We start from the raw sequence: 12,176 nt of genomic DNA on the forward strand, positions 1-12,176 counted from the left end.
TTCTCTGTATGGACACTGCTTAGAAATAACTCTGAGATACTGTAGGTATTAACAGCCAAATTATATTGCTTAACTCCAAATAGATGATAAAATCAAAATGGTAGGTTAGAACAGCCTATACCTATTCTCGGGATCTGGGGTTTGAGGAGAGCTTTGACATGGTAGGTACAGCTCTTCTTTCTTCTTATTTTACCTGATAAGAAGCAACCTCTGGGATCAAGTCATCCTTTGGGGTCAGCAAGAAAAGATGAAGATATGTTCCTGGAATGCATAGACCCTTTGTGGGAGTGCCACACAGTCAAGGTCAAATGCCTTCCCTTAGCTCTCTCATTCCTCAAGATTAAATGCTCATAAAAATGCTTAACTGAGAAAACAGAAAGAAAAATGTAAAATATAATTGGCTTGCAAACCAGGCTCTCACAAAGGAAGAGGAACACGGAGGAAATGCAAATTTGCCAAGGAAAATAACACAGATATTACCAACTGCATTCAGGAAAAGTCTAACTCTAGCTAATCTATTTGATTTCTTCCTTTCTTGGTTAGAAAATTGCCTTAGGAAGGTAAGCCTTCCTAAAAAGTGACAGAATGAGAATTTATGATCTCAATATCATGGTGAGCAATGCTTTACTTTTCTAGCTGGGGAATGCATCATTTTATAGAAACAAAATAAAGCCCCCTGTTTAACAATGAAGAATGGGTCAGTGCCTCTTGTAGTAATTGCGGACTGGAAGTCATTGCTTCTTTGATGTCAGGATAGCTGTTTCTGCAGAAATGGGAATTTTTGGAGAAGTCAGATAGTGGTTTTAGTAGTAAAAAGATACATGCAGGTGCAGGGAGCTATTTCTTGCTCTTCTACCAGCTAGTTGCATAAGGACATTGGCAGAGGTGAGTAGGTGTGTGTATGTACGAAGGCCTGATTAGGCTATAAATGTGTATATTGCCAAAGTTTCTGGGTTATTAAACATAGCAGCTTGCAAAATGAGCCAGAATTTCCGGGACCAAAATTGCAAACTGTAAATCAGGCCTCCCTAGTGCCGCATTAATTTTTTTAAAATTAATTAATTTTTGACTATGCTAATATTCATTAGTACTGAACACATTCTACAGGCCCCAGTGACTTACTGTATCATCTCTGAAAGTTGAGCTGATACCCAGCCACTGGTTCTGAATTCCCAATTTTAACCCTTTTTCTCTCTGTGAGGAGTAACCAGAACTTAAAGAACTACAGTCATTCCAGCTCCTTAAGCATTGATTTTCAAGTGGTTCTGATATTTAAGAAAACCTTAGAATTTAATATTAACCAAGTCACCTTGGCAAAGAGAAACAGGTCAGCACAGGGGCTGTGTTTTATTAGACCAGAGCAAGTTGGTTAAAGTAATAACAGACAATGAGGCATGACGGTTTCAGGATGATTATACATTTTGGGGGAGGAAGGAAGGATGGTTTGATACAGTCTCTTAGTATTCCTTGATTATATGAGCTACCCAATCAATGCCATTTGTTGGTTTATCTTTTCAATAGGCTAATATTTTATCATGTCACAAGGCACGGTAATAGTCAATAGGTTTTGAAGAGCTCACAGTCTATAGAGGAATTGGACATGGAAGGTGACAATTAAAATAAAATACAATCATGGCTATAGTTGAGATATGTTCAGGATATCAAGATGGTATCAAGTCTTCTGATCCTTTGCCTAATGTTCTTTCTTGATGCCCAGCTGCACTTCACATTCATGAAGTTCTCCAGGGCTGTTCTTTATACCTCAATTATTTCCAAAAGCAAATGGGATTAATTTCAAATGGTAAGAGCCTATTCTCAGAGAGGCAATAGATGAGGCTTTGTTTTGAATATTGGATTGTGTGATTGTTTGCTTTGCCACTCCCATTTTCTCATTGTGTTTACAGTCCCCAGATTATAATATTTGATACCAATTAAAAACGTTTTCAGGAAGAGGACGATAAATGGTATACATATTACATGTTGACTGCCTCACTGGAAAGGTCATTTGGGTTTTAGTGAGAAGAAAAATTTACTGACCAAAACATCAGCATTAAAGGCACAAAAAAGGCATAAATAACAAATCACCATTTCCTCTTACCAAAGCTCACACCTAAATGGACCATGTCCAGAAAATTAAAAGACTTATTGAAAACAGCTTTAAGCTTTTTAGAAATCAGGGGCTCATGGAGTATTAGAGGTAAATGGGATGTTAAAGACTCACTTGGCATTTTCATATTGGTTTTAGGATTTCCCATCACCATTTGTTCTTATCACTGAACAAAACATTTGCCTAAATTGCAGCTGGAAATTCTTCTAGATTTCTGACACTGTGGTAATTGGTCTAAAAATATATTTTCCATTCCTATATAGACTATTAGCTGGAATTAGGTATTGTCTACATGATTACCTATAGTAAATGTGTTGCCTTTACTACAGCTGTGTAAGTAATTTATTGGTGAGCATTTATTAAGATTTTTAGGAAAATGTATTAAATTGAGAGTGAACCAGCCTAGAGAGATAGTAGAGGTACAGACTACAGTACTGTCCAATAGAGCTTTCTGCAATGCTGAAAATATTTCATACCTGTGCTGTCCAATATTATAGCTACTAGCAACACATGGCTATTGAGATTTGACATCTGGCTGGTGAAACAGAGGCAACTTTAGTTTTTTTTACATAAGATGTCAAATCTCAATTTGACATCTTATGTAAAATTTTATGTAAAATTACATAAAATTATTTATGTAATTTTTAATTAATTTAAATAAATAGCCTGGTACTATATTAGGTAGGTCATGCATCAAGGAGGCAAGAAGCTTGGGTTTGAATCTTTGTCCAGCCTTGTACCAGATGCTATCATTTCTTGGTGTCTTCTCTGTGTCTCAGTCTTTTATAAAATAGAGACAATTATACTTACTCTGCAGATCTTTTGTGACCATGCAATATCATGGAATTTGCTACATGGAAGACCCATAGTATCAATAATAATAGTTAATATTTGCTGAATACTTTCTATGTTGGGGTTCACTTGGGGTGGCTGGCAAAATATTAGGGAAATATTAGGGAAAGTTATAGATTATAGTCTCAAACCTTTTGGAAGGCCGAAAGATTTTACTGGGACAGGCTGAAGGCAGCCAGTTCATTACATTAGTGTAGGAAAAATATAGAGATGATAAGAGGTTTTCCCAGTTAAGTCTGTTTAGCCCACATCCTTTGTCTTTACTCTAACTGTTATTTATGTAAACTTTGTGCTGGATGGCCCTCTGAGAGGGTGGTCAAAGGGGAATTACCACTTAAGGGTGTTTACTCTGGGCCCCAGAACCTAATGCTTTTATCATTCGTAAAAACACTTTTAACCATGTTAATTATACACAAGCCTGTTGACTTAGAACTTCTATTATTAAATCCACACTGAATAAATGTGAGGATGTACAGGGGATCTTGGTCAGTTGGTTGCATTCACTCTCTGAAAGTGGCTGACGACCATCCCTAGCTCACTTGAAATAGGTGTGAGAGTGCATTTATTCATCTGTCCTTGAGTCAGGGTCTGCAGGACAGATGAATAAATGCACTCTCACACCTATTTTAAGTGATTTACCACCTCTGCAGGTGGTAATCAGCGTCTCAGGTGGTGACCCCAATGTGATCGAGGTCACATTTCTACAAGTCAGGCACAGTGTTAGATGCTTCCATGCTTTATTTCTTTTACTCTCTGCAACAAATATATGCAATATTTGTTGCTTTCAGTATTGCTATGTTATAGAGAAGGAAACAGAGTTCCAAGTCATGCAGCTAATGATTTGCAAAACTACTTAGTCAAATCCAGGTGACTGACTGATTCCAAAATCTGTAATTTTAACAACTACATAAAAAATAAACATTTGATGCTTTGAAATCCTGTCATCATAGGTATTTTTATGTCCTATGCCTGAATGTCCGTAGCTTAGTCTGTCCCTCATAAAGGAAATCTGCTAGATAAAAATGAAAGCAGAGCAAGTTACAATTAGGAACATTTTGTCTGAACTTGTTCAAGCATGGGTGTTTAAAGATAAACCTTGGCTCCTAGTCAGAATTTTAAATGTAGAAAAAACACCATGAGCAGGTTTCATTGCACAACACTGAAACAACATCACTATTCACCTTTGGTGAAATGAACCAAGGCTTTGCAGACTGAAAAATCAGCAGCTTCTCTTCTTAATTTATGCTACTATATTTCAGTGATCCACGCCTTTTTGGTTTTACTTAAGGTCATTATGACTTTCCAGAGGTTTCAGTGACTGTGTGGCAGGGAAATATAATACATAGTGACTGAAAAAATCATTTTCACAAGATGAATTTTCTTTAAATGTTGAGTTTATATTTTTCTACTTTGTCAATTCAAGAAGCATCTGTTTAGGGCACACACTAAATACTTCCATAGCATGTTTCAATAAATTTTTGTTTCTATACAAGTTTTTTTTTTTCCATTATAAAACAGCATACACACACTCACACATGATAGTCTTTGTTTTAAAGATACAGAAATATTTATATTCTTTTAAAAAAATGTTATCCATTAGATATGTAAAGTTAACTATTTCACACAAAGAGACTCCAGGATAATGCACAGCTGTCAATACAATAGGCAGCATGCTCAGTAGTATAAATAATTCCAATTTTACAGGACTTTATCATCACAGTATGTTTACAATGGTTTTTCAGTTCTTCAAAGTTTATAATTTTTCAACCATAGCTCTCATTTTGAAGTGCTCTAGTTAGGAGTTTTGCTGAAATCGGAGACTAAGGGCCATAGCCCTTTAGAACCTGTGCCCCAATATAAGCTTCTCCTAAATTTTGTTATGCTAAATGTGACTTTCACAGACACTGCTGTGACTAACCAGTATTCAAATTCATCATAGTGACCTGCATGCAAAATACTCTAATTTCCAGGGATACAGACGTACCCTTGGAGTTATTGTGGGTTTGGTTCCAGACTGCCACGACCAAATGAAGAGCTAAATAAAATGAGTCATACAGACTTTTCGGTTTCCCAATACATACAAAAGTTATGTTTACATTATACTTTAGTCTGTGAGTATGAAATAGCATTATGTCTGAAAAAATATGTATACCTTAATTAAAAAATATTTTATTGCTAAAAATTGCTGATGATCATCTTAGTCTTCCATGAGTTATAATATTTTTGCTGGTAGAGGGCCTTGCCTCAGTGTTGATGGTTGCTGACTGAATGTTGGTTTTTGATGAAGGCTGGGATGGCTGTGGCAGTTTCTTAAAATAGGGCAACAGTAAAGTCTGCAGCATTGATTAATTCTTTCATAAAAGATTTCTTTGTAGTACATGATACTGTTTGATAGCATTTTTCCACAGTAGACCTTCTTTCAAAATTCAGGTAAATCTTCTTAAACTCTGCCACTGCTTTATCAACAGTATTTATGTAATATTCTAAGTCTTTGGTTTTCATTTCAACAATGTTGACATTGTCTTCACCAGGAGTAGGTTCCATCTCAAGAAAGCACTTTCTTTGCCCATTCATAAGAAATAACTCCTCATTAATTCAAGGTTTATCATGAAATTGTAGCAATTTAGTCACATCTTCAGGCTCTACTTCTAATTCTAGTTGTCTTGCTATTTCTACCACATCTGCAGTTACTTTCTCTGCTGAAGTTTTGAACCCCTCAAAGTCATCCATAAGGGCTGAAATAAACTTCTTCCAATTCCCATTAATGTTGATATTTTGACCTCCTCCCATGATTATAAAATGTTGTTAATAGCTCTAGAATGGTGAATTCTTTCCAAAAGGTTTCCAATTTATTTTTCCCACAGCCATCAGAGGAATCACCATTGTGTCAGCCATAGCCTTATAAAACATGTGTTTCTTAAATGATAAAACTTGAAAATCAAAATGACTCCTTGTTCCCTGGGCTACAGAATGAATACTGTGTTAACAGGCATAAAAACAGCATTCATCTCCTTGTACATCTTCATAAGAGCTCTTGAATGACTAGTTACATTGTCGATGGCCGGTAGTATTTTGAAGAGTATCTTTTCTTTCTGAGCAGTATGTCTCAACAGTGAGCTTGTTTTGTTTCTCCTTTGATAGAGCACAGACAGAACAGATTTAGCGTAACTATGAATGGCCCTAGAATTTTCAGAATGGTAAATGACCATTGGTTTCAACTTAAAGTCAGTAGCGGTATTGGTCCCTAGCAAGAGTCAGTCTATTTTTTCAAGTGCTGAAGCTAGGCATTGACCTCCTTTGTTTAGCTATGAAAATCCTAGATGGCATCTTTTCCAGTATTAGGCATTTTGTCTACATGTAAAATCTTCTACTTAGTGTAGTAGCTACCTTCATCAATGATCTAAGCTAGATCTTCCAGATCACTTGCTGCAGTTTCTCCATCAGTGTTTGTGACTTCACCTTGCACTTTTATGCTATAGAGAACGTTTCTTTCCTTAAACCTCACAAACCAACCTCTGCTAGCACCAGACTTTTCTTCTATAGCATCTTTATTTCTCATAGCCTTCACAGAATTAAATAGAGTTAGGGGCTTGCTCTGAATTAGGCTTTGGCTTAAGGAAATGTGGCTGGTTTGATCTTCTATTCAGACCCCTCAAACTTTCTCCACATCAGCAGTAAAGCTGTTTTGCTTTCTTATTATTTGTGTGTTTACTGGAATAGCACTTTCAATTTCCTTCTATAACCTTTCCTTTGCATTCTTCAAAACTTGTCTGACAGTTTGGCATAAGAGGCCTAGCTTTTTGCCTCTCTCAGCTTTTGACATCCCTTTCTCACTAAAGGTAATAATGTCTAGCTTTTGATTTAAAGTGAGAGGCATGCAACTCTTCCTTTCACTAAAACACTTAGAGGTCGTTGTGGGGTTATTAATTTGCCTAACTTAAATATTGTTTCTCAGGGAACAGGGAGGCCCAAAGAGAGAAAGGGGGAGAGATGGGGAATGACTGGACAGTAAAGTGGTCAGAACACATACATTTATTAAATTATCTGTCATATATGAGTGCTGGTTATGGCACTCTAAAAAAATTACAGTAGTAAGCTGAAAGATCACTGATCACAGATCACTATAACAGATATGATAATAATTAAACAGTTTGAGATGCTCAGAGAATTACCAAAATGTGACATGGAGGGAAAAAGTGAGCACATGCTGTTGGAAAAATGGTGCTAATAGAGTTGCTTGAGTGTTGTTGTGAACCTTCAATTTGTAAAAAATGCTTGGGAGGCTGAGGTGGGTGGATCACCTGAGGTCAGGAATCGAGACCAGCCTGGCCAATATGATGAAACCCCATCTCTACTAAAAATGCACACACACACAAATTAACCGCGTATGGTGGCGGGTGCCTGTAATCCCAGCTACTCAGGAGGCTGAGGCAGAAAAATTGCTTGAACCTAGGAAAGCAGAGGTTGCGATAAGCCGAGATCTCACCACTGCACTCCAGCCTGGGCAATAAGAGTGAAACTCTGTCTCAAAAAAACAAAAAACAAACAAGCAAAAAAAGCCCAAAACATAGTATCTGTGAAGCTCAGTAAAGTGAAGTCCAATAAAACAAGGTATGCCTGTACTCATATGCCTGAAACCATACTACATTTTATTAAATCCAGCAGGAAAATCATTCTATGATATCTGCACAGAAATTTTAACTTTGTGTGTGTTGAAAGAGTAATTGAAAAACGTTTTCTTATTTTCCCCCAACTGCAAAACATAGCTATCTAGAGAACCAAAAGAAATACATTTGACTAGAGTAAATCATTTGTCAGGAGGATACATTAAAAACAAATTTAAGTTTCACACTTGGGTCTGGGTACATAAACAGTATGGAAAATCATGAAATATTTAAGGTATGAACCACACTTCCTAATTTAACTTATGGCCTTACTAATAAATACTTCCTTGAACATGTGCTTTGCACATCATAAAATTTATGAACAGGCTACATGCTGGTTTTCAAGGAACCATTTGTACAAGGTTTCCTTTTCAGGGTTAAGCATCACATTCCAGGATCCTGAGCTGTGTTTCAAAAAAGAAAAAGACACAAAGAAACTCTTTAGTTAAAGATTCATGAGCACAGCATGCTGGATTGCAACGTGTTATTTCAGGAGTTTAGGACCTTCTGTCCACCTGCACTGAACTGAGCTGTTGGCTCTGAAATAGCTTATTGAATATGCTAGGGATCAGCCAATCTCTCACTGTCTTTTCCTGTAAATACCTTCTAGGGGCCCTGACAAAACAAAGTCTGACCCTTCCTAAAGGAAAGGCAGCTGAGTGGAAAACAGAGCTTTGATTTTCTTCTCCTCCACTATGAGGAGGGATCCTGCCCTCTTTAGATTTTTTTTAACTTCTTATCAAGTGAACTCTACATGTATTTCAAGATTCTGATCAAATCTCTTATGTTGAGATTTTCCTGAAGCTGATGCCACGATGAAGATTTAAATGCAAGACGTTTATTGAGAAAGTATATCTGAAAACACTCATAGAAGATGGGGAATTAAGACAGGAAAGAACCTCTAGTAAGTGCTGTAATGAACACGTTACTGTTTTTAGCAACAGGCTCAGCACCACTAGACTTCACAGGGACCCTGTAGGGTATAACTTAAGGTTTCTTACTTGGGGAAAGGACACTGAGGTGTTCAGGCTACCCATGCCTACCCCTCTTTGGTTGAGAGCTGCTCCTCTGGGCATCCACTATTGGGTCTTTGTGCTGGCCAAGTGTGCTCTCTCAGGCAGAGAGGGGAGATTGGCAGTCTTGCAACAAGAATCTGCTGACATGTATGTGACAAGTGCTGAGGGGCTATGGTAGGGTACTAGCGCCCTCTGTAATGCCCTTCTGGAAATCTCTTGCAACTGCTAAGGGTGTGCTGGATGCCTGACTTCTCTGGCCCCTCAGGACCTCAGTCCCAGTGCTCATCATGCTATGTTGAAATCTTTCACTCATACAACACATTTGTTGAAAGCCTTGCTATGGAAAAGAGATCACATTTGTGAATAAAGATAGATATGATCACTTCCCTTGTTGGGGAAAAAGGTTGCAAAACAAAAAGATAAATATTAATACATTAAAATAAAAATTTTGGTAAGCGCTATGAGGGTAACAAATGGAGTATATAACAATAATAAATGCATGTTGGGAGTGGGATAGGGAATTTATTTAGACATGCTGATTAAGAAACACCAAGCTAAAGAGAAGCTATTTATGCCAAATCCTGAAGGATGAAAGAAGTCAGTCATGCAAAGGGCAGGGGGAAGAGTGTCAGGTAGGAGGGACAGTGGGAAGATGGTAATTGTCTTGCTTGAAAAACTCAGTCATAAAGGCTAGAACTGGGGCAAGAGGGCACGTACCAGATGAGGTGGAAAAGTAGGCAAGGGTTGGGTCAGGCAAGACTCCCTCCGTCTCTTCCACTAGATTGTAAGTTCCTTGTGACCTATGCGGATCATGCCACTTATCTTTATTTTTTTTAAATATTACTTCTTTCCTTCTTCCGCAACCTGTGTAGTCCAATACTGAAGGTTTTCAGAAAACTATTATGGTCTATATCCAAAACAAATCTTTGCTTATTTCCTAATGATGACTAGAGGCTAGAAGCAACCCTCGAAATATGAGATTGTGTCTGATTGCACTTTGATATTTTAAAAGATGAAGAAATCCATAAAATCTTTAGGTGATAACCTCACAAAACTCTAAAAGTATTGCTGAGAATGTACAAATGGGGCTTCTAAACAAGTATAGCCTGCTTGAAAGGAGAGACACACATTTTCATATTGGACTATTAGGTACCTGACATATTTTGTATGCTCAGTCCTATGACCAGAATGACCATCTACCTGGAGAAAGTAAGAGTAACACATAAAATAATGAAGAAACACTAATATAGACATATTCTGTATGCTCAGGCTATGACCAGAATGACCTGCTAGCTGAAGAAAATGAGAATGACACATAAAATAATGAAGAAACCATAAATGACAGTGCATTGTAAATATTTAAAAACAATGAACCCTAACATTTATTAAGCACTTTTAATTTCAAGCACCTTTCTAAGGACTTTATATGGATTAATTTATATAAATCTCACAATAATCCCATAAGAGATGCTCTATTATTGTTCTCATTTTCTTGATGAGGAGACAGACACAAGGAACTTAGATAATTTGTCCAGCATCAGACAATATGGTTCAGATTTGGGATTCTCATACAATTTGACTGAAGACACTGGGAAAAGAGTTGTACAGTGAAGGAAAACACGTACCATGGGAAGTCAGAAAGCAAGATTATTATCCCAGACTTCCTTAGAGTTGGCAGGGAAATAGATAACTCAGTTTTACTCTCTGTCCTTGTGACTCTCTTCTATGACATCCATAAAAAAGTCACAGAATGCCCTTTTCATCTCTTTTAGTGACACGGCACACACCTCCCTGAGGGACAGTGGGTTCCAAACAGCTCCAATTATCACAGCTTCTTTCTTCTGCTGAGGCACAATAGACCTTCATGGTCTTTCTTTCTTTTCTTTTCTCTCTATCTATCTATCTATCTACATATATATAAAAAATATATATGTATATATTTTTATTGCACTTTAGGTTCTGGGGTACATGTCCAGAACCTGCAGGATTGTTGCCTAGGTACCTACATGACAATGTGGTTTGCTCCCTCTATATCTGGCATTAATCCCCATGTTATCCCTCCCCAACCTCTCTACCCCCTGCTGTCCCTCCCCTATTCCTCTCCAACAGACCCCAGTGTGTGACATTCCTCTCCCTGTGTCCATGTGTTCTCATTGTTCAACACCCACCTATGAGTGAGAACATGTGGTGTTTTCTCACATTGTGATTTCTCCACATTGATTTTCTGTTCTTGTGTCAGTTTGCTAAGAATGATGGTTTCCAGGTTCATCCATGTCCCTACAAAGGACACGAACTCATCGTTTTTTATGGCTGCATAGTATTCCATGGTGTATATGTGCCACATTTTCTTTGTCCAGCCTATCATAGATGGGCATTAGGGTTGGTTCCAGGTCTTTGCTATTGTAAACAGTGCCACAATGAACATACATGTGCATGTATCTTTATAATAGAATGATTTATAATCCTTTGGATATATACCCAGTAATGGGATTGCTGGGTCAAATGGAGTTTCTTTATCAAGGTCCTTGAGGAATCACCACACTGTCTTCCACAATGGTTGAACTTATTTACACTTCCACCAACAGTGTAAAAGTGTGCCTATTTCTCCACATCCTCTCCAGCGTTTGTTGTCTCCAGATTTTTTAATGATCACCTTTCTAACTAACGTGAGATGGTATCTCAATGTGGTTTTGATTTGCATTTCTCTAATGACCAGTGATGATGAGCATTTTTTCATATGTTTGTTGGCCTCATAAATGTCTTCTTTTGAAAGTGTCTGTTCAGGCCGGGCACGGTGGCTCACACCTATAATCTCAGCACTTTGGGAGGCCGAGGCAGGTGGATCACGAGATCAAGAGATCGAGACCATCCTGGTCAACATGGTGAAACCCCGTCTCTACTACAAATGCATAAATTAGCTGGGCATAGTGGCGCATGCCTGTAATCCCAGCTACTTGGGAGTCTAAGGGAGGAGAATTGCTTGAACCTGGGAGGCGGAGGTTGTGGTGAGCCGAGATCGTGCCATTGCACTCCAGCCTGGGTAACAAGAGCAAAACTCCATCTCAAAAAAAAAAAAAAAAAAAAAAAAAAAAAAAAAAGGGGCTGTTCATATCCTTCACCCACTTTTGAATGGGTTTGTTTGTTTTTTTTCACATAAATCTGTTTTAGTTCTTTGTAGATTCTGGATATTAGCCCTTTGTCAGATGGGTAGATTGCAAAAAATTTTCCCCATTCTGTTGGTTGCCAGTTCACTCTAATGATTGTTTCTTTTGCTGTACAGAGCTCTGGAGTTTAATTAGATCTCATTTGTCTATTTTGGCTTTTGTTGCCAATGCTTTTGGTGTTTTAGTCATAAAGTCCTTGCCTATGCCCATGTCCTGAATGGTTTTGCCTAGGTTTTCTTCTAGGGTGTTTATGGTGTTAGATCTTATGTTTAAGTCTTTAATCCAATTGGAGTTAATTTTAGTGTAAGGTGTCAGGAAGGGGCCCAGTTTCTGCTTTCTGCACATGGCTAGCCAGTTTTCCCACCAGCATTTA

General features: G+C 37.8%; 1 protein-coding gene across 2 annotated transcripts in view; it reads right to left on the reverse strand.

Annotated features, from left to right (window-relative positions):
* BBOX1 (gamma-butyrobetaine hydroxylase 1) overlaps window positions 1–12,176 on the reverse strand; it is a 91,540-nt gene that overhangs the window by 44,226 nt on the left and 35,138 nt on the right. The gene's annotated exons all lie outside the window — the stretch shown is intronic.

Source organism: Sapajus apella, unplaced genomic scaffold (genome assembly GCF_009761245.1).
Source record: "Sapajus apella isolate SASKATOON/1434 unplaced genomic scaffold, GSC_monkey_1.0 scaffold14, whole genome shotgun sequence".
Lineage (NCBI taxonomy): Eukaryota > Metazoa > Chordata > Mammalia > Primates > Cebidae > Sapajus > Sapajus apella.